This window comes from Pituophis catenifer, unplaced genomic scaffold (genome assembly GCF_029215685.1).
Source record: "Pituophis catenifer annectens isolate HBS135680 unplaced genomic scaffold, rPitCat1.0.hap2 SCAF_6, whole genome shotgun sequence".
Taxonomy (NCBI): Eukaryota; Metazoa; Chordata; class Lepidosauria; order Squamata; family Colubridae; genus Pituophis; species Pituophis catenifer.
Genome location: NW_027256886.1, coordinates 27061584 through 27083096, shown reverse-complemented (window position 1 = coordinate 27083096; position 21513 = coordinate 27061584).

Below are 21513 nucleotides of genomic sequence, written 5' to 3'. Positions count from 1 at the left end.
TTAATCATCGAATCAGTATGAAGTTCATTTAGTTCAATGTTCTCCACTGTGCATGGTCTGCCTTGAATGATTCTGCTAGAACATATCCAAAAGATTTATCTTCGGTTTCAATTAATATACCTCCTCAAAACAGAAACACCACTTTCTAAGGGACTGTTTAGAAACCTTGTCAGAAGCTAGTGAAGATGATACATTGGCTCATGGCACAAGGCTGCCACAATTATCACAGTGTGCAACCCTTGAATAAAGTCCGTGATCCCAGGACAATGATCATTCTACAGGCCTAAATGAGATTAAATTATGTCTTACTCCAACTTTCAGAATAAATGCAAGAAAAAAGAAATTTCATAATTTTCTTATGTTACTCCTTTTTTTTTATTAACTGTCTTCACTTTTAAACGGTTATTATTTTAATGTTACTAGTCTTTGTAGTTCTTAATGGAACAACTGAATTATACTATGGTATACATGAATACTTATTTGCTGATTTGCAAGAGTGTCCACAAGGTAAGGTACAAATTGAAGAGAGAGGTTACAATCCTGCAATCAAATAGTTTTTACTGTACGAGTTGTGTTACATGTAACATATCTTGATGTTTTTTACCATATGCTGTGGATGCCTAGGTTAAAGCTGGTTTAAAAAAAAAAAATCTTTGGCTGATTTAAAAGTCACTCTATTCAAGTCAGGATCTGAATCCATATCCTGATTAGGAAATCTGATACTTCCTTGTACAATTATTACAATTCAACAATTGAGTATAACTAGTGGTGGGTTTCACATTATATTACTACGAATTCACCATGCGCGCAAACACTTGCTTTGGATTTGCGCACACCTGGTTTGCACGTACGTGCCTTCCACACGCACACCCGGCCTTCCACACATGCGGAAGGCGTATGTGCGAACAAAGCACATGTGCCTTCCGTGCATGCGCCTGGCCTCAAAAACATGCCTAAATAGGATGGCATAAATCTGGGGGTGGGTGAGTGGCTCCCCCCATGATTTCCACTACCAGTTTGGGCAAACCAGTCCGATACCACCTCTGGGTATAACGTTTGCTTGGTCAGTTTAATTTAATAAGGCTTTCAGTGGACTTTTACAAGCAGGCCAAATATATTAAAATAATTTTTAATGTTTTTCCATTTCTGTATTTTAGATTTCAAAACATATGAACTTTCCTAAGAGTACTGCAGAAATTATACCAGTGCTGCAGTGGTGGGTTGTCCTCAGTTCGCACCGGTGCTCTAGAACTGGTAGTAAAACCGGTGGAAGGCCCCACCCACTGACCCTGACATCATGAAAACGCTTCTGCGCAGCCCCGTTGCGAACTGGTAGTAAAGGTTTTCACGCAAATTCGTGAAGTGTTCCATATTTTTAATGAGCTCTGGTGGCGCAGCAGACTAAAGCACTGTTATTAACTGTTATTAACATCAAGCTGCCTGCAATTACTGCAAGTTCAAATCCCACCAGGCTCAAGGTTGACTCCGCCTTCCATCCTTTCCAAGGTAGGTAAAATGAGGACCCAGATTGTGGGGGCAATAAGCTGACTTTGTATAAAATATACAAAAGTATGAAGGCTATTGCTTAACGCATTGTAAGCCGCCCTGAGTCTCCAGAGAAGGGCAGCATATAAATCAATTTAAAAAAAAAAAAAAAGGTAGTAGAACCCACCCCTGCAGTGCTGCATACACTTGCATAATTTATACTGGACTATGGGAGACTAAGCATCTCTTTCAGCTACTGTACTATAGTTAATGAAAGAACATGTCATTCGCATGATAAAAATCTCATGTCTCTGATCTAGTATTCTTTAGATAGGAGTAGGAAATATATCCATTAAAAAGATAGAAAGACAGCATAGGTTAACTTTCGTCTACTGAAACACTCCGTAGCTATTGATGAGAACTGATGAGCTAGATAAATCAATAGTCTACATTTTATGTCACTCAACTTCCTATCTAATGAACATTAATTTAAATTTCTCTGTATGCAGGATCACTAAATTGTCCCACAATTTCCTAATCAGGGATAAATTATTCAGAAGGACTGAAATCTTTAAGCCTGGTTCAGATGAAAAGAAGCTCTTTTAAGCTCTTTGCACAGTATGTATTTAAAGAACAGATGGGAGATTGAGTGACAAGATAAATCTTACAAGCTTGACCAATCACCATCATAAAATTACAGCTGTTTTCCTCAGATGGTTATGCCATATTTCCAAATAATAAAAATGCCTGTTGTTTTCTTATAATCTTTTCATTATGCCTAAATCTATACACTTTTTGTTAAAACTATAAGGTAAATGAAAATACTTTTTTAACTGTAAAAAATATAATGAACATTATAAAACCAGGGAATGAAAATTTTAGTTTCTCAAATAATTTTTAAATCAATATTTTATCACAACTGATGATTAAGAAATAAGTCTTTTTCCTGTGTATTTCAGTTGCAAAAATATCTGCACAAAATTATACGTTTAACTATTATTTTACTTTTGACCATTTTTATTTGTTTATAATTTATCTAGCTACCATTTCACATACACAATTCTATATAATTAAAACTATACATGCATGAACTTTTTTTTTTTCTTTTGAGGTGAAAATGTTTATGCCTCTTTGGATAAGGGCTGACATTACATTTAGAAATGTGCAAAATTTAGTGGGTTTCAATATGAATATTAACTAATGAACTTCAGAACAAATTGGTGCATGCTGGATCTCACATTTCTCAAAGTCAGGTATTACTGTAGCAACATTTTTGTATAGGAAGTGTCAAGGATGCTGAATATATGCTTAGCTTTTCCAATAGAATCAATAAACCTCTTTTTTACAAGTTTCCAAGTACAGTCTTCTCCTCAGCAAACTTGAAACTTAGCTTCATGCTGTTTTGTACCCTAGGTGGAAAATAATTATAGGCAAAAATAAAGAATAGTGCTTTATATTCCATTCTGACACATTTCTGTTCAATAAGCTTCATTGACTGGCGGTTGATAATGCTTCAGGATAGTATGAAGAAACAAGATTAAGTGCTATGGGTTTAAAGGCCTCCCAATACTGGCAATTTTCCATTTTTAATTCTGCTTGGCGTGTACCATCCCACTCACCTCTGGTCTACAATTTGGAGATTCTCTTGGATACAATGCTCCTGCTAAAGAGCAAGTAGCAACCATGACATTTGCACAGCTTTGTGCAATTGTGCTCATTATTAATCTGAGGGACTTGTTCATGGTGACCCCTGTCATAGTCACTTCCTATTTGTCACTTCCTACTGTAACACACTCTACAGGCTCCAGGAATATTTGAAAGCTGCAAGTGATCCAGAATATCACAATCCAGGAAGCATCTATTGATACAATCACATAATACTTATGCTCTGCAAGCTGCACAAACTCCCATAAGGTTTTCAGATCTGACTCAAGATGTTGGTTGGTACCTATAAAGATCTAGGACCTTGCTTGCTTTTAGGAGTGCCTGTCCCCCATTGTTTATACCCACCACACCCAGTCTACAAGTGAGACCATGCTCCATGTCTCTTCCATGAAGCAATTCCATTTTGTTGGCCCTTGGAGTTTTGTCTCCTTTGCCTTGCCCGCCCTGTGGAATAACAGGTTAGGAATAAGCACAATTGCACAAAGCTATGCAAAAGCCCACTAGTCTCTCTCTTCAGAAATCCTGACTGCTCCAACTCTGATAGCCTTTCATAGGGTTTTGAAGACCTGGCTTGTTTGGTGATCTGTCTTTTGTTTGAGAGGTTATTGTTTAACATGGGTGTCACAATATTTATTTGTTTGTTTGTTTGTTTGTTTGTTTGTTTGATTTATAGAATCAATAGAATGGTTTTATATAGTTATGATGTTTTTAAGATATGTTCCCATTTCAGATTCACTACTGGGAGAGAAGCACTTCTATAAAACATATGAATAATTAAATAAATATTCTATAAACAAATATTTAACAACTGAGAGCAATTCAAGGTGAAGCTATACTTTTGTTCCATATATTTTAGTTTTATGTTTTGCTGAAACTATCCATGGGAGGTAGATTTTGGACAGGAAAATGGGAACTGCTATTATTTGCATCTCTCCCCTCCCCCTCCAATTCCATGACATAACATTGCTCCACAAGCAATGTGGGAATGGAAGTACTCCAACTGCCCTTCATTACGAAATTCAAGCATTGAATTATGAGCAATTGATTTTTCAGTACAAGACCAGAATCAGAATTAGAAAGTCCCATCATCATGCATAGGTTGTGGAATTTGCATGAAGATGCTGATGCTAACATTGGACCAGATAGATATTGATATTTGTAATTGTGGATATGCTGTGGATGCTGAATAGCTCTCAAGGTTGATGTGAGTGTTGATGTAGATTGATTGAAATAGAAGGAAAAATGGGAGGAGGGAGAGAAAGGGGCATACATTTGTGCAGAAGTGCACAGTAATTCAACTACTACCCACCTAATAGCTGACATCGCACAGTCGAGCAACAGCATTTCCATGTATTTCCTTCAACTAGACAAAACAGTTATTAGTAATGGGGTTATCCTTAACAGATTCAGGCTATCATCACTAGCTATTATAGCTATTGGAAATAAAGGTGCTTGAGTTGTAGGCACTCAGCATAGCGAATTTCAAAGTGCCAAGTGCTGGATTATACTTTTTATACAATGCCACAATGAATGACTGAAATTAGTGAAGGATGCTGAAGTACTGCATCAAACTCACAGACTATAGCTGTTAGTGACAGCTAATTACTATTGACCGTATAAGTGAGACATTATATATAGCTACACCTGAATGGCATCATTTAAGGTGTTGCATTATTTCTACAAGTATTGAATGTAAGGTTTAAAAAACTTATTACCAGCCAGAATAGTAATTTAGCCGCATGGAAAATGGGAATGGTAAGCATTCAGTCTGGCTTTCTTTTCACCCTTGAAAGCCTGAAGATATTTCAACAGTGACAATTTAAAAGCTTATTTGGACTGAGTCGTTAAACTGGCTTCCATACATTTTCAAAAACATTTGCAATATTTTCATTTATAATTAATTTTCCAATAGAGGAGACAACATAAAATTAATCAATATAGATTTGTAGTTATCATAACCCTTACCCTTTCAAAAGTAGCAAAAAAAAAAAAAAGAAGAATGGAAAAATGATACAGGTATTCCTCAATTTACCACCATGGAGAATTTTCTCTGATCAGCAAGGCAATTATTATGTGAGATTTGAACTGGTTTAATGAGCATTTTTGCCATAATTGTTAAGGGAACCACACAGTTAAATGAATCATGTGGTCGTTAAATGAATCTGGCTTCCTCCATTGAGTTTCCTAGTCAGAAGCTGGCTGGGAAGGTTGCAAATGGTGATCATGATGCTGCAATCATCATAAATACATGCCAATTGCCAAATGTCTGAATTTTGATCCCATGATGTGAGGATGCTGTGATGGTCATAAGTGTGAAGACTGGTTGTAAGTAACTTTTTTTCAGTGGTGTTGTAATGCTGAACAGTTGCTAAATGAATGATTGTAAGCCAAGAATTACCTGTAAGGAATTTAGTATAAGCAATGTGGTGGAATTATAAATGTTTTTAAAATAAAACAATTCACCTTAAAATGTACAAGAGTAACTGCATGATTAATGATAACCCCTTAACATTCATCTGAAAAGGGTCAAAATCAGTGAGAAGACAGCTCAGACATATCAATGTGCCAAATAATCCAAGTGTATAGCATATAATATGTAGCATTTTAATACCGAACGAAGCAGTGGTGGGTTGCCCCCAGTTTGCACTGGTTCTATAGAACCGGTAGTAAAACCGGCGGGAGGCTCCACCAACCGACTCCAATGTCATCAAAATGCTTCTGCACATGCGCAGAAGAGCGTGTGTGTGTTGCTTTGCACGCACGCAGTCCCACTGTGAACCGGTAGTAAAGGTAAGTAGAACCCACCCCTGGAATGAAGGTACTAGCTTTGATTGGCACTCTACTTTGGGATCTGGGGTACCATGTGATAATGTCTCAGAAGGCATCCACAATCTTCTCATTCCTGGTAATTCCACTCAGTGAAAAATCACACCAAGTCTGTATCTACTTAAACCATCTCTTTAACCTGTAAAGAACCTTGTAGAACCAAGGCTCTGCGCATGTGCACACTGGGAACAGGTTTCCGCTGTTCTTCTGCTTCGCTGCTGTCAGACTCCAGAGGCTGCACTTTAGTATCAGATGGCCTTGGCCCTCCTCTGCCTCCGATGCAGAGCCTTCGTCCAAGCTTTCCCCAGCCTCCAGGACTGGCCCAGGTTCCTCCTCAACCTCTTCAATGTCCGACTCTGCTGCCAGCTCCGCTGGCCACCAGAAGGCCACAACACCAATTAAGACTCTGTGTTGTAGAAATAGACTGCATCTATTCAATTAGATTGGAGATTATCTTAGTACATTTAAGAACTTCCATTATGCGACAGGAGGGAGGGTCTTTTTTTTTTTTAAAAAAAAAAAACCTTTCTTTTTATAGATGTGTTTATGAGACCACATAATCAGTCTTGCTTCATGTCCCCCATAGGAATTCTGGTTTCAATCAGTTCTTTCTCAAAGCCTTTTGGAAATTCAATTCAATTCTTAACCTTTTCCCATAAAGATATACTCCCTAAGGAGTTTAGATTTAAAACTTAATATGGTAGAACAACTACATAAAATGTATGCATGAAACAACCAAAAGAAATGATCCACATCCAGAAAACATAGTTGACAGAGAAACACTGCTTGGTTGGCTGATCTAGTCACATAGATTATAACAACTGAAAAACGTTTCATCAAGAGAAAAGGGCTAAGATTGTTATAGAACTATTTGGTTGGCTAAACACTCCTCATCGTGAGCAGAATTTCATTTTATATTCTGAAGCAGACAAGACATAAGAAACGCAATGATGCTCTGTGAAATAGCTGAACATTATTATACATATAGTCACATATTAATAAATAATAATTTATGCACAACAGAATTCCATATCTAGCAAGCAAAATAAAATGACACACACACACACACACACACACACATCAATAAAGAAAAGCAATGGAAAAAAAATATGCAAACCACATTAATTTTCTGGGACTACAGTAGCATTCTAATGAGAACTGTTTGGGAGGAAAAAAATATCAATTAATTAAATTAAATTAAATTTTAAAAAACACCACTCAATTCTGTTTTTAAGAACTGATTATTGACAAAAATGATATGGCTAGGTCCTTTCTGCTAGAAAAAAATAATGCAGAATATTACTAATAGTAGAACACAGAAAGCAAGCCTTTATGTATATGTATTCCAGAATTTATGTTCTAGGATATGTCTTCCTACCTTATTAAGGCTATGCAATTTTGGCCATTTTTTCCCCAGCTTTAAGAGCATCTTTTTAAGTCTTTCCTAATTATTATGTCTATCCTTAGAACCACTGGTTTCCAGCTTGCCAGCTTCAGTTCCTATGTTTGTAGAACATTCCGTGATTGGTCTAGGTCCTAGGACAACTCGCCATGGCCAATGTGCTGGCCATGGTTCTATCGAAATTAATTTAACTGTTTGATGATTTGTCCCGTGGTAAGTTATCCCACGGCGAGTTGTCCCATTCTGTGATTCCACATCACACTATCTGACCTTATTCTAACTTCAGATAATTTTAACTGATATATTTTAATACATTTCTTTATTGCTATTCTGCCATATCTTATATGGACTTTTGAAGGGAGTACAAGAGATTGATTAAAAATAATCAATCAGAGGAGAAGAATACCATAAAAATCGTAACTTTTAAAGTATCAATTTATTTCAAAAATTATTTTAACAAGAAATAATAGACATTGATTTTTTTTTGTATTGTTATTGCATAAATGGACGATATCTTTGGAAGTCAAGCTGCACTCTAGAGCAATAAGAACAAGTTCTAGTTCTTTACTCTTTGTATTCATTAATGATAGTTTATGAAAAATAAAGGAACAATTCAACTTTACATAATTCTAAAGCATTCCAACCAGTTCTACGCCTTCTTACAATTCAAAGAACATTTATCTCCCATCAGTGAAGCCACTCTTTAATCATTTATCTTCCGTCTCTTTCAGAAAGAAGAAATTGGCCTACATAGTGTTTGCCTAAGATCCATTTTGTATAAACACTAGGGACAACTTCATGGTATATAAAAATGCTATAGGGAAGGAAGGCCCACTAATACCAGAGAAGCTTAAATATGTTTGCTGCTGTTTAGCAAGGAAAAATTAATATAAGGAGCACTAAATAAACTTCCAGTATCAATCCATCAATAATTCTACCTTGTTCTGTACACCTAATGAAAGCTTATGCATTGATGTAGGGCCAGCATCGTTCTGAAGTATGTACTATGCAGGCAGGAATGGATAAACACAAGGTCATGAACCTCATGTTCATATTGTTAATTTGAATTCCTATGCATATAATACATACATGCATAGGGCAGCCTTCAGGCATCAATTGTGTATTAGCATTGATAGCCTGTCTGAAGAGTGCTGACATCTGCATGATTGCTCAGACAGATAGTCTCTGCACAGTTTTAATCATTTCTGATAATAAGCATAATGTTAAATTCATAATGTCAGCAGACAGTAATCTAAGTGCATTGTGGCTTCTATGTTACAGAGACAATTGGGTAGTTCATTATGAAGTCAGATTCTCTTTGGCATTTGAACAGCTTAAAATATCTCTGGCATTAGCATATGGTTCAGGGCAAACAAATGTCATGTGACTAAATTAAATTATACAGATCTTTCTAGAAGATTAGGTCAACTTGAAGATGGATGTTTCGAATGATTTGAAATATGAAAGTAAGATGGATCTCTGTTGTCAAATTATATTTATTGCTGAACGGTGGTTTGTAATTAGGCTTGGCTTTTTATGTCTGCTACAAATGCTACTTTTCATTGATATGGCTCAACTCTTTATTTATTTTCAACTTCTTATTATTTCCTTAGAGGTTTTCAATATTGCATGGATGTGATTTTGCACAGAAACCTAGTTGATCACTGACATCAGGGTAATTCTATTATTTAAAATTCTATATAAAAGATGTACCATATATTAAATGTGCTTAAATACTGGAAAATCTATACAAACCCTAATCTGGCAAAAAAAATAAATAAATCCACAAATCCAATTCATTCTAAAAGACTTGTCCAGAATGTATATTTTCATTCATATTTTACTTTAAGATACCATAAGAGAGAAGTTAAATATCCATAAAGATATCTGGAAAGCAGACATAAATATATAGCAGAAAAATGGTAGCATTCCTTAACTGCTATCATTCAGATGCCAAATGGGACTTTTAAAAAATGTGGTGCATTGTAAAGGGCATGATGGATTAGTCTTCCCCCCCACCTTTAAAATGTATAACATACATACCATTTTCAATATCTAGGAATGGGCTGGGGATTGTCTTAACTGCTGATGCTACATCAGTTCTTTAATATATATGTTCTTTTCCTTTCACTCTTTTTCTTCCATTCTTTTGTTAAAAACTATTAGTGGCTGCTTTGAAGGAATGGAAGCTTAATTAACAAATCACACATAGTTTATTTGAGGATATCAAGGCCCAATAAGCAAGAACAAAGCTCTCTGGTGTTTGCAAATCTGATGCTATCTTGAAATCCAGCTTATATAAGCACAATAAAATGTACTTACTTTGTTTTTGTTTAGTGAACATTTCCTCTGAATATATGCCATGTTGTAAGAATTGAATACAATTGGTCAATTAAGATCACATAAGCAACATTTTTTTTTACAGTATCAACAGCATGCATAAAAGAGTCAATCACAAAGCCTTCATATGACCTACTGTTATCGCAGCATATTTTCTTTTCATATACTGTACAAAATGACAAGCGTTTTCTCTCTCTCTCTCCCTCTCTCTCTCTCTCTCTCTCTCTTTCTCTCTCTCAATTTCAGATGTTTTGGGATGTGTTTAATTTTGCTTTTTCTAAAAAACAAACAAAAATTCCTGGAAAATCTGTGTCACCTGCTGTGGGAATATAGAGATATAACCTGAAAAGAAGAACACTATGTGAATATCTTCAAACAACTCCGTTCTCAAATTTTACAGTAATATTACAAATAAGAGGGGAAGCATTAACAAGAACTTCTGAAATACAATAATACAGTATATTAGAACATTTATAACCATATGATCCAATTTTTCTCGAAAAATAATTAAGATAAAATGCATTCCCATTAAATCAGCTTTGTAATTTAATATATGCCATTTTTCCGATAAAAACTGCTATTGATCCTTAAATATATCCAAATCTATTCAAAGAGAGTCCAAATGAGAATTAGCATATATACGAATGAGCTATTTTGAGAGGTGCCTGCTTCTTTTCATTGGTTTATTCACAATATAAAAATCACTTCAGCTGACCTGATTTTAATGAATGTACTAACATGTTTGTGCTTTTATTCAAACCACAAATTAGTTCTTTTAAAAAAAACAACTGTGAAAGGAAAAACAATAAAAAAAATCTAATTAATGGACATTTCAGTCCAACAAATGTTAACCATTACTGAGTATCAGAGTAAACAATATTAAGAATAACAAAATGTTGCATATATTCTAACAACTCAGTGCTAACTTTTATATTAGCTTTTTAAGAGAATTCCCGTGGCGTTCTCTTAGGAAAAATATGGTGCTTGTGTATTTATTTATTGCATTACCATGATGGAGTGTGCCTACAAAGGGAGAGGGAGTATAATGGACTGCAGTGAAGAGGCAATTTCCACACAAGAAAGAGCATATTCCAAGGATGTGGGAGAGAAGAACAACACAGTCAGAGCTGGATGGGAGACAAACAGAATAAGGACAGCCACTTTTTACTTTCATGCCAACTAAAATAACTTTGGAGATTCTAGAGGATGGCTATCCTAAGTCTCTTCCTTTGTCTCCTATCCAACTCTGGGCTGGGCAGCCTCTTGTCCAGTTGTGAAATCCAATTTTTTTTTACTACTGGTTCTGTGGGCGTGGCTTGGGTGTGGTGTGGCATTCCCACCCCACTCCAGAGAAAGGATACTGTAAAATCCCCATTCCCTCACCATTCCTGGGGGAAGGATATTGAAAAATCTCCATTCCTACCCCAGAGGTGGTATTTGCCAGTTCTCTGAACTGCTCAAAATTTCCACTAGCAGTTCTCCAGAACCTGTAAGAACCTGCTGGATTTCACCCCTGTTCTTGTCCCTTTCCCCCCTTTTCTGGAATGTACTTCTTTCTTTCTGGAAAACTGCCTCTTCCTAAAATCCATCACACCAGCTATTCTTCTGTGGTTACCATCTCACACAACTGCTTTCTTCAACATATGGATTGCCTCTTTTGAGCTGTATACCTAGGTAGTCCTAGACTTACAACCGTTTGTTCATTGACCATTTGAAGTTATAACAGCACTGAAAAAAGTGACATATGACCATTTCTCACACTTATGACCACTGCAACATCCCCATGGTCACGCGATCAAATTTTGGATGCTTGACAACTAGCTTGTATTTATGGTGGTTGCAGTTTCTCAGGGTTATGTGATCATTTTTTGCAACCTTCTGATAAACAAAGTCAATGGGAAAGCCAGATTCACTTAACAACTGAAGTGATTCACTTAACAACTGTGAGAAGAAAGGTTGCAAAATGGAGCAAAACTCAATAATTGTCTTGCTTAGTAACAGAAATTTTGAGCTCAATTGTGGTTGTAAATCGAAGACTACCTCTACTAAACACACACACACACACACACACAAAACCCTGTTATGATGACATATTTAACTAAGTCATGGAGGGGCAGGTAAGAATATCCTGCAAATTCAAGATCTGATTTAACTGATCCAGATAATCAATGCAGAATATGTGAAATTTAGCACGATGACAGTTCTTGGACTTGCTTTCTGTCTTGCTTGGACAACTCTTTCTAGCCAACTAATTCCTCCAAGGCTATGCCAACTATATTTTATAGAATTATAGAGCCGCCCTGAGTCTCTGGAGAAGGGTGGCATATAAATCAATTTTTTTAAAAAAATATCTTTTCCAAGTTCTGCACTATGGCACCAATTTTAGGTCATCTATTGCTGCAGATCAGAACATAGCAAGGCTGTCTTTTTGATACTGACCTTTGCATTGCCAATACATCTATGTTCTAGCAGGACCAGATTGGCTGTTTTCCAATATTGTCCCCATGCTTTCTCTCCAAATTGCTCTGAGAAACCAAACTCCATTTGTATACTATTTCCAACATTCATTTTATTAGGAAAAAAAACAAATCTAATGGATAATTGAGGCCATCACCTCAGTCCCTACCAGCTTACAAATTTCCTTTTCTCTGTCTTGCTCTCTTTTCCTCCAGCAAGAAAAGATTTTGTGTGGGGGCAATATCGTTTTAATCTTGTTTTGACCTGAATTATCTTGCAGCTAGTATGCTTGGCCAGTAAAATTACCATTTGACACAGAAATGTTATCCATTCCTGATATAACATACTGTACTCATCTAGTAAATGCTATATTATTATAATAATGCCACTACTACTATTTTGTGTAAGTATAAGTTGGGATACTGATATTTAATGAATTTCAACCCATGGACATTTGCAGGAAGAAAAGGAACAGCAAAAGATATAAATGTGTAGCTGTAAAAACTTATATATCAGTGAGATGTCCTGAGATAAGTATATAACACCATATTGATATGATTATATTATTTCATGCACATGTCATTTGGATATTGTTGCTTTACTGATATATGCAACCTTCTCTCCTTCAATTAGAGCTAGGTACAGAAAATGTTATGTCTATGGAAATCAGTTTCCAGAAGTACCGGTAATCACTGTATTTTCACTCCTACAAAAGTGTGCTTCTAAGCATTAATTCCATTCAGTGGCTGGCATTGTACATGCTGACTAATCCATACTGATTAACATAAAACAATTTAATAGGGTCTTCCTTTTTGTTAAATAAAAAGATACTTTATTTCCTTTATAGAAATAAGGTCCAGCTATAATACACCTATGAAACACCACTGCTCTGTAAGCTGCATTGGCTTTCAGAATGCTTCGGCATGTAATTCAAAGACTAGTTGTCACTTATAAAGCCCTATACGATACAGGACAGGGTTATTCAGAGATCCCATACTTTCAATTATTCTGCCATCCCACTGGGTCACACTGAGTGGGTATAGAAGTATATGGAAATAGCATTGAAGAAAGTGAGTGGCAGCCATTACAGAAACAAAATGGAAAGTCATGTGATGTTAAGACTGGCCTGCCTTAACACTTCTGACTATAAGAAAGAAGGAAAGAGAAGTATTTGGCTTCTTTCATTATATCTTATATTAATTAAGTTCTAGTATTTGGTAACTGTGGTATGATTTCTGGCCTGGTCTGCTCTTTGAAATGAGCTGCTCCTGAAATTCAAATGGCTCTAATCCTAATATCCTTTCCTATAAGGCTTTTCTACCATACATTTGGCATTTGGTCAATTAAGCATTAAGCCCATGCTAGATTTTGACAATGCTGGGACATGGTGGCTCAGTGGCTAAGACACTGAGCTTGTCAATCGAAAAGTTGGCAGTTCAGCGGTTCGAATCCCTAGTGCCACATAATGGGGTGAGCTCCCATTACTCGTCCCAGCTTCTGCCAACCTAGCAGTTCAAAAGCACATAAAAAATGCAAGTAGAAAAATAGGGACCACCTTTGGTGGGAAGGCAACAGCATTCCGTGCTCCTTTGGCGTTTAGTCATGCTGGCCACATAACCACGAAGACATCTTCAGACAGCGCTGGCTCTTCGGCTTTGGAATGGAGATGAGCACGCCCCCTAGAGTTGGGAACGACTAGCACATATGTGCGAGGGGAACCTTTACCTTTACTTTTTAGATTTTGACAAAGTGTTCTTTTAGTATTAGCATATTTAAACATTTTAAATTGGAGAGCTACATCAAAAACATTTAGAGAAATTTAATTTTCAAACAATAATTGAGCTTCTCTTCATATATTGGACCTGAGTACACTATTAAATAAGTTCACTTTAAAATATAAATGGAACTCATTGTAATTTTTATTCTCAAGCCTCAAAATCAAAGTCATGAAAATGTATTGTTGATTGAACCCTGTACATTTTCCTTATTTCCAAACTTCAAATCAAGCCAATGTCCTTTATTTAGTGTGTACATAACATTGTTTGAAAGAAATGACACAAGGTTCATATTTGTTATATAGATTCACATCTGATTAGTCTCCTTCATTTCTTTATCCTTGGTGTTTTTGAGTATCATGGTTCATTTCACATTTCTCAAGGATTTTCAATTACTTTAAGGTCATAGAACTGGCCATAGAATTGAAAAGCATAGAGATGCTTTACTTTAACACATTACCATCCAGCACTTTAATTCTTCATGGTTATACTTGCAATTTTTGCCATTTTATTTGTGATTGAATTCACAAGAGTGCGAAACCTGATTCAAAATGTACTTGGCTATTATTCATATGTTTCAATTTTTTTCAAATAACGTTTAGCTGATATGCTGATTAATATTTGTTTTGTTTTCTTAACAAATTAATATTAACAAATTAACAAATTAATATTTGTTCTGGTCTCTTATTTATTTCACTTTATAATTGCATTTTGTTTTACTTTGTCTGGCTTGACACAGTACCTTGTTCCTAGTATCAAACTTCCTGCATAGTATATAGTATATATTGTTCCTGCAGCATTAATTTACTTGCGATTATTATGCAAAGAAAGGTGGAAAAGACTTCAAAATTTGAATATTTTGCAAATGTAAAAAAGGATTTTTTTTTTATTTCTTAATCAACTAACAATACTGTAAGAGTTGATGAGCACCAATACACTTGGACGTTAAAAGCTGTGACAAAATGTGAAAATTATTTTCTCTACTATGAAATACTTCTCTGAAAGAAAGAGTAGATTTGTCACTCCAAATACTTTATTTTTAAAATTAGGAGAAGAGAAGGAATAGGTTATCTTAGATTTGCTGAAATAGAATCATGATTAGATCATTACTGAGAAAGAAACAGATTCAATGGGTTTCTTTTTAATGTAAATATTTATATGTTCCTGATAAAAAAATAAGCTATAAATATAACATAGCATCTACATCAGTGGTGAAATCTAAAATTTGTTACTACCAGTTCTGTGGGTGTGGCTTGGTGGGGGGGGGGTAATGTGACTGGGTGGGTGTAGCCAATTTTTTCTTTTACTTTTAAAACCATTTTTTCTATAACCTCTTCGGTGAAGAGGTTGTAAAAATGCTTTCAAAAGGCTCTGACAATCCCAGCTGAGTTGCCTGATTGGCTGAGGCTTTTTTTCTTTTAAATGCCTCTGACGATCAGGCAACTCAGCTTAGATCATCAGAGGCATTTAAAAGAAAAAAAGGGTTTTTTCTTTTAAATGCCTCTGACGATCCAAGCTGAGTTGCCTGATTGGCAGAGGCTTTTTTTTTTTTACTTTTAAAAGCATTTTTTCGGCCGAAGAGGTTGTAGAAAAAATGCTTTTAAAAGTTTAAAAAAAAAGCTTCTGATGATTGTGCGGCACAGCTAGGCATGGGGGGGGGCAGGGATTTTTGCTACCAGTTCTCTAAACAACCCACCTCCATCACTACCGGATCCGGCGATCCAGTCCGAATGGGAGCATTTTACCCCTGATCTACATTCTTCTGTCATTAATATACTTACTGGTACCTAGAGGCTTTTTTTTTTTTTTTTTTTTACTTTTAAAAGCATTTTTTCGGCCGAAGAGGTTGTAGAATAAATGTTTTTAAAAGTAAAAAAAAAAAGTCTCTGATGATTGTGCATGTGGGGGAGGCCAAGGATTTTTGCTACCGGTTCTCCGAACCACCTCCATCGCTACCGAATCAGGCGATCCGGTCCAAACCGGGAGCATTTCACCCCAATCTACATTCTTCTGTCATTAATATATTTATCTAGTATATATACCTATACATATATACCTACACTCTAGGTATATATATATATATATATATACATACAGTATATACCTAGAGTGGAACATCTCCAAATGCACTTTTATAAGTCATCATGTAGGCAACAGTGATTAGCTAAACAGTTTTCTGATAACAGGCTCTGGGTTACCAATCCTCTGTTACCAAACTGACAGACAATTTTGTCCATCTCTATCTAAATTCATCTCAATCATTTAAAGCAAGGGAAAGGAACTTGATGTCTATATATTTTCAACTATAATTTCCATGCCCTTATATTAACCTGGCTAATGGTCAAGGATATTCAGAGTTGTTGGTTAGACTACAAAGTAGAAAAGCACAGATGGGGCCAATATACTCTTTTGTATTGTTACTAAGAAAACTTAAGGTTGTTTCCACAAAACTACCAGGAGTTCAGTTTGACTGAAAGGAGACTACTTTATGGGCCACAGATTTGTTAAATCTTTAACGTCGACCAAAGTTTATTCAAACATATGTAAAATAGCATTAAGTTAAATATCTAGAATGCTAGAGAAATGAACCGATGTTATGTGGTACCAGGAAAAACACAAAAAATCAGGGAATCTTTGCTGCAAAGAGAGATGGAGAACCTGTTCTGTTAATATTCAGAAATATTTTGAATTCCTTGAAAGCCCTTATATCTAGGAAAGTATTTTTGACAATTTGACCATGATTAGTACATACAGCATGCCACAATTCATGTCCAAGTATTTGAATTATCCTATTAATTTCTTCATGCTCATTGGATCCAAGCCAAGTTGTCGAATCCCAAACAAAAATATTATGTGAAGGAAGTAAATTATCAAATATATGAAGTCAGTGGAATATATTTTTATTGTACATTATCTCCTTGAAAGAGTGCACTTTTACAGAAGAAATAGCTATGTACTGATTCTATTTTTAGATAACATTTTATTGGTGCCATCCAAAATGTCACAAAATAATGTGTAACCTTCTGGGGTCAGAAAACGTCATGAGATAAGAAATGTAAAGAGTTAGTATGATGAACTGGTTAAAACATTAGACTAGTCTGGAAATTCATAGGTTGACCTTGACCCGGTCATTCATTTTCAAATCAGCCTATCTTACAGAAAGTAGGGGCAAAGTGGAGAAAGACTGAACTATACCTTAAAAGATTAATAAGTGATTTTATTTAATAAATAAATACTTAAATAACAAAAGATTTATCTTAGGTTGCATTTAACATTCTGAGATATATATACCCATTATTCCAACTCTGAAGCTTAAAGTTTACTAGTTCCCAATTAATTTTATGCTTTGGGCAAAATAGACAGAATCCTAGTAGTTTCTTTACTTTTGCTTTTATGACCATTAATATGTAGAAACTGTTTAAATTTGGACTCCTGCTTCCTCCTTTTGTATAGCTGATTACTATTCATAAGATCTTACTCTGCATGTACACTCAACTGTTTAAATATTTGTAAAATATTCAGTTCACATGTGTAACATGTACTTTCTCCATTCTGTTAAAGATTCATATGCAAAAGTTTCTTACATATGTATATAACATTATGTAATCTTGTCCAAAGGGCTACCTGGGTATCTTTACCAGTCCTAACTTTTTCTAGTCAGCAAATTATTATATGTGTTTCTACTTTAAAAACCACTTAATTTCAGATTATTTTTTCCCAAATATTTTGAACTTTGAAAGTTTTTATCACGAAAAACCTTCCTGTAGTCACATAGTTATGGTCATCCTGCAATAAATCAAGCTGTTGTTGAATTGGAAATGAAGATTTGATTTGGAATGGATGTTTGATTTGAGATTTGAAAGGAATGTTCAGAATAAAAAATTGAGATGAAAGCAGATGTAAATAACTGCAAATGTACTTGTGTGTGATGAAGGACTCTTACTTTCATGCAAGTGTTTGCAATTAATGTGGACCCTTAATGTACCCTACAGCATTTCATTTCTTGCTAATTGACACAGATGACACAATTTCTCTTGTTGAGAAATAGTGGTAACTTTGTTCCTGAAGTATTCCTACTTTATCAAGAAACAACAGCAAGAATGTGTTCACTACCCTCAGAACATGACCTTTATTGTTTTCTGAGGATCAGGGTAACTCATTAAATCATAGGCCTGATATAACTGTCAAGGATGTACAAAGAAACACAGCTTTTACTGCAATGCCTTGTTATGATGACAAAAGAAAGAGAATGCTGGAATCTTGGCTCTGGCAAGAAATTGGGACTCTTTGAATCTTTGGATAATTAAGTTACTCTGCAGTACAAAAACAAAGCTCTATGTTCTGGACCACTTACACATTTTGGGTGACTTTATAGGAAAGCTTAATGTAGTAATAGTCTAGCTGAAAGATAATCAAGCCATGTTAATCCAGCATTTTCTAAAAATGTTGTTTTGCTTTGTTTTATTTAATTCAATTTTTGTAAATTGATTATACACCAATGCTTACAAATCCCACCCTTTTTATTTTAGTTTAAAGCTGAATTAGCCAGCCATTAACAGAGATAACTTTTGCTCCTGAGTGAATTATGAATTATATGAATTATAAGAAAAGTTTTGTGATAGATAGGTTCTGTGAACCATATAAATCTTTTCATCATATCATGGATTTGAATACAGTGTACATGACCTCACAGAGTATCATTGTGAACTAACACTCTTGCATCGTCTCCTGTGAACACCAGCCATTAAATCAAGAAAAGGAGTGCAATGACAGAATTAATTATCAAGTTGGTTTTATCGCTTTCAGTTTTAGATGCATTTTTTTTTAGACTTGACTAATGTTGGACTGGTCATCCAATCATATCTTTGTCTTTACAAAAAGCACAAACTTAGACATATATTTAAGCCTGCCTGACAACACTTATTTTGTAGGAGTGAATTTTCTCTGCATGTAGACCAAATGTTTAATAGTATCCATTTATAAAACGTTTGGTAAAGATGTTGTCAAAATGAATTATGATGGCCTATAGTCATCACACACTGAGAGAGAACAAGAAAAAGACAGCAGACGGAGACTGGGGAACCCAAGTTCACATTTGGTAATACAAGTTTAAAGCTTGAGTGATTTCATTTTATTCTGCTTCTTTAAGCAAAGATTTGTCATTCTTTGCTTTCTTCTGGTTTGCGCTGACAGGTAAAGGGTTGAAAGATTTAAGTTTATCTCAGGAGCCTCAATTTAACTGAAAATTGCACTTCAGGAGTAAATGTTTCTGCATTAAAAAACATTGAATCCAACTTGAATTCAGCACGGCCCAAAACAAAAAGTAGGAAATTCATATAGGTAGCTGTTTTTCTCTCATTTCAATATCTTGTGAGGTAAGATTAGAGAGATGATCAAGTAGCTAATTGTAGCAATAATTACTGGATAATTAAAGGCAATCCATTCTCTGATTTTTTTAAAAAAATTCTGTATGTTTGTTGCCACCTTCATCACATATCGCCCCATAATATCTCACATTTTTCTGACATTTTTCTCAGTTGTCCTGAGCAATTGTTCATCTTATCCAACAGTAGTCTCAGTTTCTCTCCACATCATACTTGCTCTCCCCTCCATGTATTTCTTTACCAATCAATAGCAAAAACAAGTAACTCAATGCTTCTCTTCCCTCTTTTTTATCTTTCTTCAGATTTGTTGTAGACTTATAGAAGAATTTGACACAGGGGCATGCCTAAGCGCACCAGTATGCCTATCGTCCCTGTCCTAATGTTTTCTTTTATCTGTATCTTTTCATGTATTTATAATTATGTTTACACTTGTATCTGCCATAAAATACATGCTTGATTAAATAAACAAACAAACAAACAAACAAACAAACAAATAGATAGATAGAATTGAGCAAAGCTTCACCTTAATAATGTTTCCTCCGAGTGCAGCTAGACATCACATGCAACTAAAGACTGGTAGATACTGAGGTAATACTACAGTTTATTGCAGTGCATCCAAATTCCTCTGGATTTTTGACTTGTATCTAATAAGAGAAATGAATGGAGATAGAAGAAGCTAAGTACTCAAGACCCAGTACACACATTTATCTGTCCAACCAATTACAAAGAATCAAGGCATACACAAAACTTTATTTCCATATTCTTAGGCAAAAGCTTGGAATTTGATTAGACTTTATAAAAGAATGAGAGTTCTGGTTACTTTTCTATGGGACACTTACATTATCCCATAAATTAAAGACTTATAAGACTGCCAAGACCTTGCACTATAAAAGGAAGCAAATTTCATTTTAGGATATGGTAAAACAATATCAAGCACAAAATCTGTATCATTTACTAAGAATATTTTGGAAGAAAATCATAATATGTTACCATTATAGATAAGAAACTTTATTATGTATTAACCCTATTAACATGGCTTTCCATAAGCCTTGAAAATAATAAAATTATTGTTTCTCCTCAATTCAAGCCATAATCCATAAATGCAAATATATTTATACATGGCTGTATACTGAAAAAACATGAAATTTATATATATGCCTTGGTCATCTCATAACTAAAAATGTAAGGTATCATCTTCCATTTGAATAAGTTCTCTTTTCACTTGAAAGAAAGTTTGAAAACTAATTTTCTTTTATCAAATTGAATGGAAATTAGTAAAAAAAAAAAAAAAAAACCGTAGAAGGATTTTTCTTGTACATAGTATTATTTCTATTCATGAAATGACTTCCAAATAAAGTATCTTTAGAAAATGAATATGCACTTACATTTCACAAGCTACATGGCCAGCATCTTCAGAGAAAGTTTCAGACCAAACTTGGACATAAAAGTTGTACTTTAAATATTGTCCATATTTAAGAGAGAAGAATGCCCACAACCAATTGCTAAATGCTAACGAGATGACAGTTAAAAGCTTTCTTCCTTTAAGTTATTCAAATCATAATCATTGGTATGATTTATAAATTTCTATAGCCTTTCTAATAATTCTATGACAACAGCTGTTATAATGCACATATATACAGATGTTCTATAGATATATTTTATGATTTGGCCATGTGATTGGCATTCAGCCTTCCTTGAATATCCTTTCTTTTTTAAGTAAATATTCTTTTCAGTATTCTGTGAAGCATCCAGCTTGTTCGTATAACTGTCCCCAAACTGGCAATTTGTTTTATACACTCCCTTGGTTCTTAGTTTGTGACTTTATTTTTATTAAAGGCAGAGGTTATTTTATTTTTTCTACCATCCCAGATCTTATCCCCATGTTTTTCTTGTCCAGAATTTTCCTCAATCTGTCAATTACAGCTAAGATGCATATTGCTTATAATTCTTCTGTCGCTCTATAAATACAACTTATAGTGTATTTTTTATTTATAAGGATATTGTACTGCTAGCAATGCTTTGATAGCATCTCTTATTTTGTCATCCTGATTCACCAGTGATACAATAACTGATCTTTTTAAGTGACAGTGATGCAGCACTGGTGTAAATAATCTTTATTTAAACATTAATGAACAGGGCTGACCCAATAAGTGATATATATATATAATAATAGCTAAGA